Source organism: Nanorana parkeri, unplaced genomic scaffold, assembly GCF_000935625.1.
Source record: "Nanorana parkeri isolate BGI_ZX_2015 unplaced genomic scaffold, ASM93562v1 scaffold6, whole genome shotgun sequence".
Classification (NCBI taxonomy): domain Eukaryota; kingdom Metazoa; phylum Chordata; class Amphibia; order Anura; family Dicroglossidae; genus Nanorana; species Nanorana parkeri.
The window spans coordinates 680142-695031 of NW_017306274.1; the positions used below are offsets into that span (position 1 = coordinate 680142).

Here is a 14890-nt window from a genome sequence, read left to right on the forward strand (position 1 = left end):
GGGGAGACTTGTAGCTTTACAACAGCTCAAGTACAGAGGTGCCAAGCAGCGTCATTGGTTGCTAGGACACAGGAGGCCCAGGTGTTTGTTTACCTGGATGTTTGACAAACCCAGATTTCTCTCTTTGGCGAACCTCTAACAAAACCAAACCCAGGCCAGTTCACTCATCACTACCAGAGAATAGTCCTTTGCCATCTGGATGACTTTTCTTGGGCACAGCTTCAAGAGTTCAGTTCCTCATGAAAGCATTGGTAGAGGTTCTCACCTTACCCCACTTGGGGCAAAACTACAAAAATTAATCCTTTTGGCTTGAGCTAAGCTAAGGAAAAAATCCTTGGCCATTCTGGACGCACTAGACTCCCCAGTCCAAATGAAATGCTGGACATTACTTTCATGCACCAGAGTCCCACTTGTGTACCGCTGACCCATGGGCACCTCAGGCACTTTCATCCTCCATAAAAATCCAGTGAGTAAAAAATGTCCCAGGATGGAGTTGACCATGGCAGAGCTCCAATCACTCCTGAACATGCCCAGACTGTGGTCAGGGCCATCCCTAAAATTAGAGGGAGCCTGAGGTGGTTGCCTTGGGCAGCATCTCTTTGGATAACGTTGGGGCCCGTTTCCAGCCAGAGCATCTCAGTTTGCTAAGAGCTCTTAGTAACCTGTGATGCTATGGTCAGGGTGACACCCAGCTCCTGGCAACCAATGATGTTACTGGTTACCAGGAGCTGAGCAGGATGCTTTGGCCTGGCGTCCCTCTCAGCTCCTGGCAACCAATGACGTCAGTGAGCTGGGCAGGATGCCAGACAAAGCCAGAGGTAAACCCCCCGGTAAACCCCTAGGACCCCTTTAAAACTCATGACCACGCACCCCTTAACATGCACCCCCAGACCCCTGTGCCTCACACCGCTATATGTCTAGGAACATCCTTGAGTATGGTTTTCCAGTGTGTCTCTCATCTCCTCCTGTACTCGATCAAAGGCCTCTGCCACTGCCAGTGCCTTGTCCTCCTGGAGAGCCTGGAATTCCTCAACCATCTCTGCTTGGACCTGCTCCAACTCTGCCGCACACGGCACCACCTGGGGGAGAGAAAGTGTCAGTACAGGAAGCATAGCGCAACCTCTGCAGCAGAGAACACGGGACATGGGTACAAGATACCCTTCCGCTGAACCCCATGACCTTTGTTCCATAAATGATGCAGAATCCAGCATGCTTCAACTTTAAATGAGCCTAACTTCACATAAACGTGGAGAAAAAGTATGAACAGCATCAGGAGAGAGCAATGCCGGTACACACCTGATCTAGGCTTTGTTTACAGCTAAATCACATGTGCAATTTTCCCCCAGGAGTTACCACGCTTTTCTTGAACTAAGCACATTAAATCAATCCAGCCTTAGCAAGGCCAGATAAAAATCCGTCCCACTTATATTTAATTTCATATGGATTAAGCCCGGCGTTATTAGTTGAAAACATTACTTCAAATTGCACTGAGCTGTTTTCCTTAGTACTATAGCGGGTTTTTATTCTACTTATCTAAGCTTTGGCTCTTCCAGTGATTACTGGGCTAATTGCCCCCGGGGGGGCTCTTCAATTAAGATGTTACAGGAAAGAAAGAAAGAAAGAAAGAGGGAGCGAGAGAGAGGGAGAAAGAGAGGGAGAATGGAAGGAAGGAAGGACAGGTGAAGGATAGGGGAAGGAGAGTGAAAAAGACAGACAGAGAAGAGTGAAAGTGGGGAAGTAGGTGGGATAAAGGAAGAGAAAGGGAGGAAGGAAGGAAGGAAGGAAGGAAAGAGAGGTGTATAAAGGAAAGTGAAGAAGAGAAAGTGGGGTGGAATAAACGAAAGGAAAGGGACAAGAGAGAGGTAAAATGGAAGAAAAAAGAGAGTGAGGGAGGGAGAAAACAAATAATCCATCTACAATTAAATGTTTATTTCTGTCAATAATGTTGTTCTGGATATGTGACAAAGTATATGACTTATATTTATGCAAAAACATAGAGAGAGAGAGAGAGAGAGAGAGAGAGAGAGAGAGAACACTATTAGGATCAGCAGCAGTTTAATATTTCTTTCACTTGATATTGGACTCCCGTATATTAAGCATTTTGTCACATCGCTCGCAGGGCTCCAAAAATGATAAGTAAAACATATTGCAGGCCAAGCAGCCGTTAACTGTTGAAGGGATGAAATAATTTGCCAGGGCTGCCTTCCACAACAGGAAATCAATACGTATGATCATTAAGCTATGCCTGCTATAAGAGGTAATAGAAAAAAAAAGGATTGATCTTAAAACATTTCCTTGATTTCTCATCGCACATCTTCAGGGGAATTCAATGGAATTACAACAGCAGAATCCTTTAAATAAAACCAACACAGCGGTCAATAATTCAAAGACTTCATAAGCTGCGCCTTCTGTATCGCAGATCTTATTAAAAAATATTAGGCTATTTTTTCACATCACATTTGTGGGTTAAATGAAACATCGATGGATATGAGATATTAAAGCATTAAACACCAATAGGCTGAAAACACCCTTGGACACTCTTGGCCATCATGGACAATTCACAGCTGGTTAGGGCTTGTTGGGGTAAAGAACATGCCTTGCTTTTAAATTGGACCTCAACTCAAAAACATAAATTTGGAGGTAGCGATGAGTAAACTGGCATGGGTTGTGTTGGCTTCGACAGTCTGCAAATTTATTCGCCAAATCCAACCAAAAACATTCGCCAAACCCAACCAAAAATCTAGGTTCCACATGAACCTAACTCAAGGCCACCTGTGTCCTAGAAACAAAAGCTTCTGTGCAACCCACACAGACATCATTGGTTTGTTGAAATGCTAGTAGCTCAGCCGCACAGTGTTATTGATTGCTGGGGGGCAGGCGGGCACACCATAACGATCAATGATGCGGGTGGGATCACCAGTGTCTAAACAACTAATGATGCTGGGCAGCCCGCAGTGGGTCATTGGTTTTTAAGATGCTGGTGGCCCTATATTGTCATAGGTTGTTATGGTGTGCCTGTCTACCTCCTACCAATCAATGACGAGGTGTGCCTGCCTGTCTCCTAGCAACCAACCACCAGTCAGCCATTGATGCTGGGCACAGAAGGTCATTAGTTTTTAGGACACAGGGAGGTCCGATGGGAAAACTGGTCAAGATGTTAGGCCAAATAGCAAACAACTTGGGTTTGGCTCGCACTTGCAGCTCCTCCCTGGTCATTGTGATAGAGACCAGGAGACCAGGCAATGCTGGTGACTGGTTCTTTGGCCTTTTTTGGCACAGCTTTAGCTTCCAAAACTTAGTTCCTCTTTATAGGTCTGGTTGAAATGTACAAGTAGGCCTTGAAATGCACTCAGACCTTCAGTTTTTCACTCAGGCATTGCCACAGTTTTCCCATCCACCACATTCATGTTGGTAAGCCAGTGATCTGGGAAACCTTTTTGTTACTTGTTGAAAACCAGGAGGGGAATTTCCTGCCACAGCCACTTGCTGTCTCACACACGCAGCCTAATGTGCAAAATTGTGTCACGTGATATCCATCAGATTGGAAAGCCCCATGCTAAAACATGGAAGTCACATCCCCACCCCCTGACTACTCCATTCCTGCAAATTTAGGCTAAAGCCGTTTGTACAGTGCTCAAATCTTGCTGACTTGGCTGAAAATTCTAGTGGTGTGTGTGGCCCCCTCGGGACCCCCTTCCCGCTTGACAAAAGTAAATTTTTGTTGTAGGAGCCAATCCCGGAAATTTTCAGATGACTAGCAGGGCCTGTGGAAGCAGGTGAAGCAGAGCCTGCCATAATGGAAGAAAAAGCTTTCAGCTTCAACTCCGAAGCTGACAGCATTTTCTCCATTCAGACCGGCTTCTAACAGGTTACACAGCAGGAAAAGCCTCCCCTCTGTGTAACCTGTCATGGACGGACATGTTAATGAGATCATCCAGCTTTTGACAGCTATGCAGGGGCATAACTAATAATCACAGGGCCCCACAGCAAAAATTTGTACGGGGCCCTGTGATTTCTAGTTACGCCCCTTGCAGAGCCCACCTGAGATCCCACACAGCCCACCTGAGAGTGACCCTGCAGAGCTCACCATAGACTCTCTATGTTGGGCTCTGCAGGGTCTCAGGTGGGCTGGTCACACCCCTGCACACCTCTTACCTGTTAGCCCCGATCCGCTGTCAGCCAACGTAAGGTCACCCTAGGACAGGAAGTGTGCAATATATTATATAAGAAAACGTATTTTTGTTCTCCTTATTTTTTAAGGCGCCCCAGGGATGGGATAACTACATCATCTGTCATTTATTTAAATATTTGTCTTACAATAGAAGAAGTTGTACCCTTTCCAAGGGTCCTTTAGCACAAAAGCTTGAAAATGTATTTTCATCAGTTACAATGACACCCCCGTTCGCTGTATTCCCAGCTTTTTCAGCAAAGCGAAAATGTAAATTCCAGCGACCCCGGCATTCATCAACGGTTCTAAGCCGCCTGCCGGTCTCAAATACAAACCATGGGAGGTGAGCCGGGAAGATGCATTCATTTCTTCAGCCTCTCCAAGAACTTGCACGCTTGCAAACCTGCCTATAGCTTTCATCATTCTCTCTGCTTGCGGGCTGCAAAAAAACAAAACAAAAATGATAATCCATTCAGCTATTTAATACCTATTAATCAGGAATACTTAAGGCAGTGTGTTACTCGGTTAGAAATGCATTTCTTCCCCCAGAGGAATCGTCGAGTGTTTAATGGAAAAAATTAAATGTATAGTTCAGGAACTTTGCAGAAAAAAAGATAAGTTGTTTTTTTTCGCCTTCAACTTTTCCGCTCTTTGTTCTGCGTGTGACAGCTTTATATAAAGATGCTCTATTACCAGACGCCAACGTTTTGCATAAAGACTTCGGACCCACAGGCTGTCAGACCAAATAAGATTCTAAATGGAAATAATGACGCAGAGATATAAAAATGTAGCGGAGATGAACAAATATGTAACAATTTTCTCTGTTTTACAGGGCCAGAGATTTAAAGCTGAATTCCAGGAGGATGTTGAAAGAAACACCAACACATTCAAGTGTATTTATTAATGACCGCATTACATGTACACTATATTGTCAAAAGTATTGGGACGCCTTTACACTCACATGAACTTTAATGGCATCCCACTCTTAGTCCGTAGGGTTCAGTATTGGGTTGGCTCTGCCCTTTGCCACCATAACAGCTTCAACTCTTCTGGGAAGGCGTCCACAAGGTTTAGGAGTGTGTCTATGGAAATGTTGGACCATTTGTGAGGTCAGGTACTGATATTGGAGGAGAAGACCGGGCTCGCAGTCTCTGCTCTAATTCATCCCAAAGGTGTTCTATGGGGTTGAGGTCAGGACTCTGTGCAGGCCAGTCAAGTTCCTCCACCCCAAACTCCCCCCTCCATGTCTTTATGGACCTTGTTTTGTACACTGGTGCGCAGTCATGTTGGAACCGGTAGGGGCCATCCCCAAACTGTTCCCACAAAGTTGGGAGCATGAAATTGTCCAAAATGTCTTGTTATGCTGATGTCTTAAGAGTTCCCTTCACTCGAACTAAGGGGCCGAGCCCAACCTCTGAAAAACAACCCCACACCATAATCCCCCCTCCGCCAAACTTTACGCTTGGCACAATGCAGTCAGACAAGTACCGTTCTCCTGGCAACCGTCAAACCCAGACACGTCCATCGGATTACCAGACAGAGAAGCGAAATAATAGTAACAAAAATAATACATTTGGTGGCTTTCAAAAGACTAAAAGCTGTACATTGATCTTTTTCTATAGTCGCCGGGAGGATTGATGGTAATAAACCCTGGTACCTGTAATCCATTAAGGATAGTCACATTGCAAAGGTCTTCAGGCTCTGGGTAATATAGAACATTTCAGGCTCTTAAGATTCCGGATTATTTACTAATGCCTGTTAATGCATTCTGCTCGTCTCTTCGATAACCTTTAAAAAATTTGTTTCCACGATCCCTGTTTTGCTTTAACATATGGAAAGACACAAGGTCACTGGCGGGTCAACCTGAAGCTCACCCATTCTTTATGGCTCATTATATCTAATTGGTCAGGACGAGTTGTGACCATCATAAGGGATGTCTCTGTGAAGGATCTCATTAATCCAGGTCATGGTATATCTGTAAAAAAAATACATCAAGGCAACTGGACTTGCTGTATTTATTGACTTGAAGATGTTTTGTTGGTCATCGGACTAGCTTTTCTAAATTGCGTTTCTGAATTGCGAAAGCCATTCGGATGGTCAGCGTCACATCTTCAAGAAAAAAATACAGCAAGTCCAGTTGCCTTGATTTAAAGTTTTTTTTTTTTTTTACAGATACTTAATAAGGGATGTTATAAAGTTCTGTGCTGACTCTCCATTCACCCAACTCTACTCATTCCTTACATTCTGGCTTCGGATCCTCCATTAAAGTAGAAGCAAACTCTAACTAAACCACATTTTTTTGTTACAGTATTATAGATACAATGGACATTTTTCTAAAAATTAAATACTGTTGTCATTCACTTTATGTCTACATACACTTCAGTGATGGCCTGTGTGCCATTTGTAAAGGGACAGTCAACTCAGATGAAACCTTAAAATTACATTCAGTAACCTGAACTCTGAACAACAATGTATCTTATTTGTGTATCACTCGGCTGTAGATCCTCCAATCATCTCTGAATCGGTGCTGACACTGTCCTTCCTTCTGGAGGGGGGATACCTTTGTTCCCCATGGTCCCTGTGTGTGTTGAAGAGTAGTCACTGCTCCAAGCTTCCACCGGGATGGATTATAGACATGTGCGATTCGTTTCGTTCCGAATCGAAATTCGGACGAATTTTCAGAAATTCGGACATTCGGATGTATCCGAATTCCGAATTACAGACATAACGAATGCAAACGAATCCGAATTTCCATTTCCGAAATTCGGTAGCGGTAGTTCGAACGTTCGTTTCGTTTTCTGTTCTTATTCGTTTCTTATTCGTTTCGTTCGTTGGAGCAAAGTGACATTAGAGAAGGAGAAAAATATTTTTCCCCCCTCAAATGTCACTCTGCTGCAAACGAACGAACGAAAACGAATAAGAAACGAATAAGAACAGAAAACAAAACGAACGTTCGAACTAACGCTACTGAATTTCGTCCGAATCCGAATTCCGAATCCGAATTGACTTTCACACCCGGATCCCGAAAAACGAAATAACACAAATCCGAATTTAAAACGAAACTAAACTAAACAAATTTTTTGGCAGTGCACATGTCTAATGGATTACAATCTCAATACAAATTAGTAAACCTAAACCGGAGACTGTAGTCTATCCCGGGAGCGAGCTTGGAGCGGTGACTACATTACAACACACACAGGGACCATGGAGAACAAAAGTAGCCCCCCTCCAGAAGGAAGAACAGTGTCAGCACCAATTCAGAGATGATTTGAGGATCTACAGCCGAGTGATACACAAATAAGATACATTGTTCATAATTAAGGTACTTGAATGTATTTTTAAGGTTTAGTGTCACTTTAAGGTGGGTTTCTTGTTGGAGACAACATTGTGCCATGACTACTCAGGCACTCAATGTTCCACCTGTAGTCTCCAGTGGATGCTTGTGTGAATGAGTGACAGTGTAGGTGCACATTAGACATGTAAGCTGCGGAAGTATTCGGTTCGGTTTGGATGTTTCATTATTTTGGGATTCAGATACGACATTAGATTCGGTTTGGGTTTCGGATTTGGACGAAATCCGAATTTATGTTAGTTTCTGATGAGTTCACGAATATTCGTTGCAAATACCACAGAAAACCATATACAGATACTAATACTAAAGCTGATGGCATTTGGGATCCGAATTTCTGAATTGTATTCGGGAGCTCCCGAATGCCATTCGGGTCTGGGAGCCTCAGCTTTAGTAATATATGTAAATACAGTATGACTTCCAGACCCGAATGTCATTCAGAAGCTCCCGAATGCAATTCAGAAATTCGGATCCCGAATACCATTCGGGTCTGGAAGCCTCAGCTTTAGTACTATTGTATATACTGTATATGGCTCCCATGTTGCATAATGAAAATTCGCGTTGAGACCCATTTGGATGCACTAAACCCTAAAACACATCTGATTGGCCAGAAAAGTCACATGTCCGATTCAGTTAAGTTTTTGAACAAAATTCGTACGGGATCCGAAATTCGGAAACGGAAATCCGGATTTGGACACATTCGGATGCATTGGGATTCGGAAATTTGGATGTGTCCGAATTTCAGAAAATGCGTCCGAATTTTGATTCTGAATGAAACGAATCGCGCCTGTCAAATGCACATTTTGGAGACAGGGACAGAACGTTGTCACCCTATAACAGGAAGTGCCTGAACAAGGATCTTCATGGTAGGATCGGCAGGGGATTATTTTAATAGAAGCTGCAGATTTACCAAGAGTGAAAAATGCCTTTGGAAATGACAACAACATGTTAAAGATTGAGTTTACAAGCTGCTTCCTCAATTCTTGTCCCCCATGTCAGCGCTTTTGCCAATTGACAAAGATATCAAGAAGCTTTCCCGGGATGAAATAAATCCCCATAAAAATTTAGTAAAATCCCCAGCGGGTTAACAAAAAGCTGCAGGAAGCAGAAGAATAATATTACCCTTTGGAAATGATCCAAGGGGTTGAGCCGTTGCGTCATTCTGAGCTGCCTCTGGGGTAAAAATCCCCGGCATTGTGCTAACAGGCGGGAAGAGACTGCGGTGATGGATTTCCAACCTCGCCATCACTGCGCGGGTTCCTCGGCATCCATTTTTTTAATTTGCTTGACTCGGCAATCATAGCGTTTTCTATCTCGGGAAGACTCGCCCCCAGGGTACGATTCTCTCGCTCACCTTTATTTTTTTTTTCTTCTAAGCTTTGCAAACACGATAGTTCGGATGAAATACAACAGATGTGCTGCAGGGAAAAATTACAGACCTGAGAAATAGACGTTTTCTTTTCCCACCAGTAGAGTGATTTGCCTGGAAGGCGCCCTGCCAGAGCGGCATTACACGATAAAAGTCTTGCGCGCTGGTAAAGAAGCAACTTTTGCTTCTTACGCTTTGCCTTCGGGGCAGACGGGGAGGGAGGTCTAAGGAATATTCATAGTTGGAGATGTACCGTGTGCCATTCCCGTTTGTCCTTTTTTTCTAGGGTTTATTATTGCTGTCTGTGTACCCACGGAGGAGATTAGCCCGCTCTTCCAGTTCTGGCTGACACCCGCCATCTGGACTGGAAGTAACGGATAATCTCCCAAATGGGGACACAAAATATTGTGCAAGACTCAACAGAGGTTGTAACCGTTCCTTACTCTGATAATGATATGGATTCTATTGCTGTCTGTCTCATTAAGCAGAGCCACATTTAAAGCGGAACTCTGCGTGGACAATTCCCATTGACTGTTCACTAGCATCTAAAGGTCCAGCTCAAGGTCCAGCTACAGCAACATGGGAGCCATATACAGTATATACATATAATACTAAAGCTGAGGCTCCCAGACCTGAATGGCATTCGGGATCCGAATTTCCAAATTGCATTCGGGAGCTCCCCAATGCCATTCGGGTCTGGGAGCCTCAGCTTTAGTAACATATGTATATCGCTCCCAGACCCAAATGGCATTGGGGAGCTCCCGAATGCAATTCGGAAATTCAGATCCCGAATACCATTCGGGTCTAGGAGATTCAGCTGTAGTATTAACATCTGTATATGGTTTTCTGTGGTATTCGTAACAAATATTCGCTCGTAAACTTAACCCGAAACTAATGTAAATTCAGATTTCGTTCGAACCGAATTGAATTTCAGGCCCGAGCCCCGAAATATCCAAATAACCGAACCAAACTTTCCCGCAGCTTACACGTCTAGCATGTAACCAACTTCCTGTGTCAAGGACCCCCGGCATGCATCATCAAGCCACCCTGGGCTCCCAGGAGAATACTGTAGAAAGCAGCTTCACATTATTTTTACGGTTGGCCATTTCGGAGAATAAGAACGTTCTATGGCATTGCTTGACCAGACCTAAGATCGCTATGAAACAGAGGAATAAGAAGACGTCCCTTGAAATCACTGGACCAGATTTAAGATCGCTATGAAACAGAGGAATAAGAAGACGTCCCTTGAAATCACTGGACCAGATTTAAGATCATTATGAAACAGAGGAATAAGAATACGTCCCTTGAAATCATATGACCAGGCCTAAGATCATTATGAAACAGAGGAATAATTAGACGTCCCTTGAAATCATATGACCAGGCCTAAGATCATTATGAAACAGAGGAATAATTAACCGTCCCTTGAAATCATATGACCAGATGTAAGATCATTATGAAACAAAGGAATAAGAAGACGTCCCTTGAAATCATATGACCAGACCTAAGATCATTAAGAAAAAGTATGTACAAAGATTTAAAAAAATGCTAGGGCTCCAGAGGGTGGAGTTTAGGGTTCAATTGAGCAATAAAAGTTGTCTGTTTTCAATAAAAGAATGTTCAGTTGAATCTTCCGCAGCACTAGTCTTGATAGAGCTCCATCCTTGACCAATATAAGTTCATTTGTGAATGATACCCGTGTTCCTTTAGTCCATATGAACTAACCTCCAGAAGAAAGATTGTCTGAAGGTGAGGGTGCCTCTAGTAAGTGTCTATCTCTCTTTTATAGGTGTTTCTATTATTAGTAGAGTTTCTCAGAAAGGCTTAGTCCTGGCTATAAGAGAACTGTCAGGCATGATGAGGTTGATGAGAGCACAAAGGATATCAATGCTGCTTTGATATAGAAAAATACTATAAAAAACGAATGGAACGCCGGATAATACTTTTTCCCCACTTGGACTGCACATCAAATGCGTTTAATAAAGCTTTTTCTCTGACATGATGTTTGGATCTTTCGTAGACTTGATAATAATAATGGTCCAGCTCTTGGCAGCCTTAAAAGCTAAGAAGAAAGAGTCTCATCGCTGACATAGGCATCCTGATGGAACTAATGTACTATGCGTGTTTTTATTTGTGTTGACTACAGAAAATGGGGAAAAAAATAGAATTTCTACACGCTTCAAATTTATAGAACCATGTGTTGTGTATATATTTAATACATTGTGTGCACCTTTTTCTTCATTGTTACAATTTGTAGTTTTAAGATTCCAAAATATTTATACTTTTGTATTGTGAAAGGAAATTTGGGGTAAATTTATTTAAAAAAAACTAGTCATTTAACTGATGGCATGCAACTGGAGAAAGGCAAGTGAAAAGCGTGTGGCTATCGTTCAACCTTTTCTGGAGACCTGACATATACACTATATTACCAAAAGTATTGGGCCCCTCCCTCTCCAAATCATTGGATTCAGGTGTTCAGTGAAATTTCCTTGCTACTAAATATTCATTTGCTGCAGGGTATGCCACTGTTCATTTCTGATTTTGCTGCATGCGGGCAGTCAGAAGGAAATCAAGAGGTCACATGACTTCTAGAAAGAACTAAACCAAGTAAAGGGGGAGAAAAAAGAGGTCAGTTAACCTTACTGCAACCTTCCGTAAGCCATGGGCGGACATTGCTGAGCTTAAATGATGATTGGGGGTTGTGTGCTGTACAGCAGACAACACCATTATATAGCATGTGACTGGAAAATATGACAAAGCCAGCCAGGGAAATGCATTTTTTTTTTCATGCACAGAGGATTATATATTTTCTCATGTAAGCTTCATAGCAGTAATTTCAAATATGCACTTATAGAAAATACACTGTAATTTTTCCTTTACATGAGATCCGAGTGCCTCAAAACGTTAGTCTTGCGATTGCTGATGCTTTCAATAAATCTAGTTGTTGTCAGCTCAGCTGGATGTCTGAACAGAAAATTCCTAAGGTCACTGAATCATATACACAAAGGCAATTACGACTGGGTCCGTTTGGTAACATGCGATGGTTTCAATAGATAATGGCCAAGTGCACCTGGAAGATTAGGGAACGCCTCTCCTACATGGAGCCAACACACACAATTAGGCATGAGTATCAGTTCTTAGCGCTGGGTCTGCGGCACATCCAGCAGATTTGAAATTTGCGGCTCTTTGTAATCGTTGAACACTGACTCTGTGATCAGCAGATTTACAACGGCCAATTAAAAGATGGGTTCCTGGCATTTGGTTTGCCAGTGTGTGCTTAGCAGTTTACAGAGAGCTGAATTTTTTTTGCTATACTAAATACTGTAGCTCTATATTACTATGGGATGCAGTTTGGTGGACTAAATATTGTTATGTAACCCCCTTCCCTCCTCCCCATGTAAATAATTCAGAGATCTAACAGACCTTTTAAGGATTACCCTTTTTGTGTGTGTCAGCATAATCAGGGCCATCCCTATGATAAGGCAGCCTGATGCTGTTGCCTTAGGTGGCTTTTTTGGGGGTCTAGTGGGGGAGGCAATGGCCGCACATTGTTTGCAGTGTGCCCAACGCCCTCTTTTCAGACTAAGCGCTGGGAGGAGAGATGTGTACACTTCCTGCCCAGCTCTTAGCAACCTGGGACATCCTTGTTGACCTCCAGCTGAGCTCCTGGCAACCAGTGATTTCGCTGGTTGCCATGAGCTCGGTGGGATCCCTGCAAGATGCACATACTCCCCACCCCGGCCACTTCAGGTGGCAAAAATGCTAGGGCCACCCCTGAGCATAATTGAAGTTGCTGTTTATCTGCCCTTGCAGTGTTTTTTGTTGTTTTTTGTTATTTCACATTTATCTATATTTTCAAGGTTAAAAATACATTGTTGGGGTTTTTGTGTTTCAAGGTACATTTTTTTAAAAGAGGACAGCAGTGTACACTTGTTGCTGACACAGACAAAGCTGCCCTTTGTTTTCAGCACATCACCGCACACTTGAGCAGTGAAGAAGTGTGCATAGTATATATTTATTTCCCCTATTGCCATAGCTGCCATTAAAGTTAGGCAATCCTCTTACAGCAACATGATTGAGTCATTACCCCCTCTGAAAAGCCATGGTCATGGACCGAGAGTTGCTTGAGAGAGAGGAGGAGACCCGGCGGCATACCTTATCCCACCGGGTGAATGTCCCCTCCTCTCTCTGCCGGCATCCATCACCGAGATGGCCGCTGGCAGGTAACAGCTCATGACGCCATCATGTGCATGCACGATGACGTTACACGTGCGCAATGATGTCACGTGCATGCGCAATGACACCCTGCCTCGGGGCGCCTCTGAGTAGGGGGCAAGCAGGTTCTGCAGGGCAAAGCAGTGGTCGGGCCATATCATCTAGAGGCAGGGCACATCGGACTTTTTTTTAATCTTAGAGTGATGCTGTCCAGCCACAGCACATGCAGGAGGTAGCGGAGTGGCTGACAGATCCTTTTAGTTGTCTACAACTGCTGCTAATGTGCCCTCTTCTTCCTCCTTCGCCTCTGTTTCTGCTAATCCAGCCGAAGCCCCAGCAGAATCGTTCAATCACATGATCACTGACATGTTGCAGAAGGACGATTCTACTGATTGAAGAGAAGTAGAGTGCTTATGGAGAGGCAGAACAGCAGCAAGGGAAGATTTTGTCCATAGGGCTCTGCAGTGTGGGCCTTTTATAGCATATCTGCTGGTCTCAGTACCATTGAGGTCCTCAGTCTCTGCCTGCAGTGTATAAGTCATGGTAAAAGTACCATCTGTTTGGGAACCACATGCGTGAGGAAACACATGACTGAAACACCGAACTGAGAGGGACAAACCAGCAGAAAAAGGTCCCTACTTATCCTTCCCATCCCTTACTGTTCATCTCCCCCTTTCCCCTCCACCACAACATTCTCCTACTTGATCTGCACAACATCTGCAACCTCTAGTGATAGGGAGGGAAGTGTCACAAGGGGTTTCAGAAGATACATCATATCAGGCTGAAAAGAGGGTCATGGGGATGTGGAGTTTAAATAAAGGCTTACACTTCTGCATACTTCTCCTACTCCCACCCTGCTGTCTCTTTTCTTTGAGAAAGCTGGTTGGATGACTAGTGAAACGTCTTCAAGAAAAATACAGCAAGTCCAGTTGCCTTGATTTATTGTTTACAGATATACCATGACCTGAATGAACGAGCACTTCACAGACATCTGTGAAGGAAGTAGGACAGGGCATACCACTGGAGCTAGAGATGTTGCCACACCAGCGGTTTGATGGTAACAGTACAGTCTCCTGTACCCAAAGTCCTCTGGCACTTATAAATACAGTCTTATTTTATGCTAAAACCTTCCTCCCTCCCTCTACCTTTTATATTGTGGCATTACTAAGCTGTGCACATACTATCCAGCCACTGAACAATATTTGTGGCTGTTGTCTCTTTCATAATACACACTCATTTTTACTTCAAGATAAAACCTGACTTGTCTCTTTCTATTTTCTATCTATTCCAGTACTCGCGTTCTGTCCTGACACTAGACAATTTCCTCCAAACACGTGCCTGCATTCTATATTTTGAATATTATTGAAATACTTGGGTTTCCAGAGATAGGAGGGGGTTTGGGTAATGTGGGGCTGTGGTTTCAAATTAATCTGTGCACTCTTTTGACATTTTATTAAAATGTTGCTTAAGTCATAAAACAAAAATGTCATATTTGCTTCAGCATGCCATTTTAACATTTCTCATCCTGTATCCTTACATTTTTGTGTCCATTTAGTCCCCATGAATACATTCGAATAGATGCAGAGAACCACATTCATATACATTTTCTGTATGCCACATGTCCACATTTTATCCTGCTTTCCTAATCTCTCCCATGATCACACATGCAGAATCACTGTGCTCAGTAGAAAGTAGGGGGGGGAGGGGGGGTCGCACGTTTGATTAATTTACTTATCTAAATTATATTTTATTCTAGAGCTATTGAACTCTGTGGAAATTATATATATATATA

General features: G+C 43.3%; 1 long non-coding RNA gene across 1 annotated transcript in view; it reads left to right on the forward strand.

The window, feature by feature from the left end:
* The window catches only part of LOC108784395, a 26209-nt gene that overhangs the window by 5057 nt on the left and 6262 nt on the right, over window positions 1-14890 (forward strand). Inside the window, exons 2-3 of the long non-coding RNA XR_001941066.1 lie at window positions 9698-9705; window positions 14019-14100. This is a non-coding gene — a long non-coding RNA (uncharacterized LOC108784395). The remainder of the gene's footprint in view (window positions 1-9697; window positions 9706-14018; window positions 14101-14890) is intronic.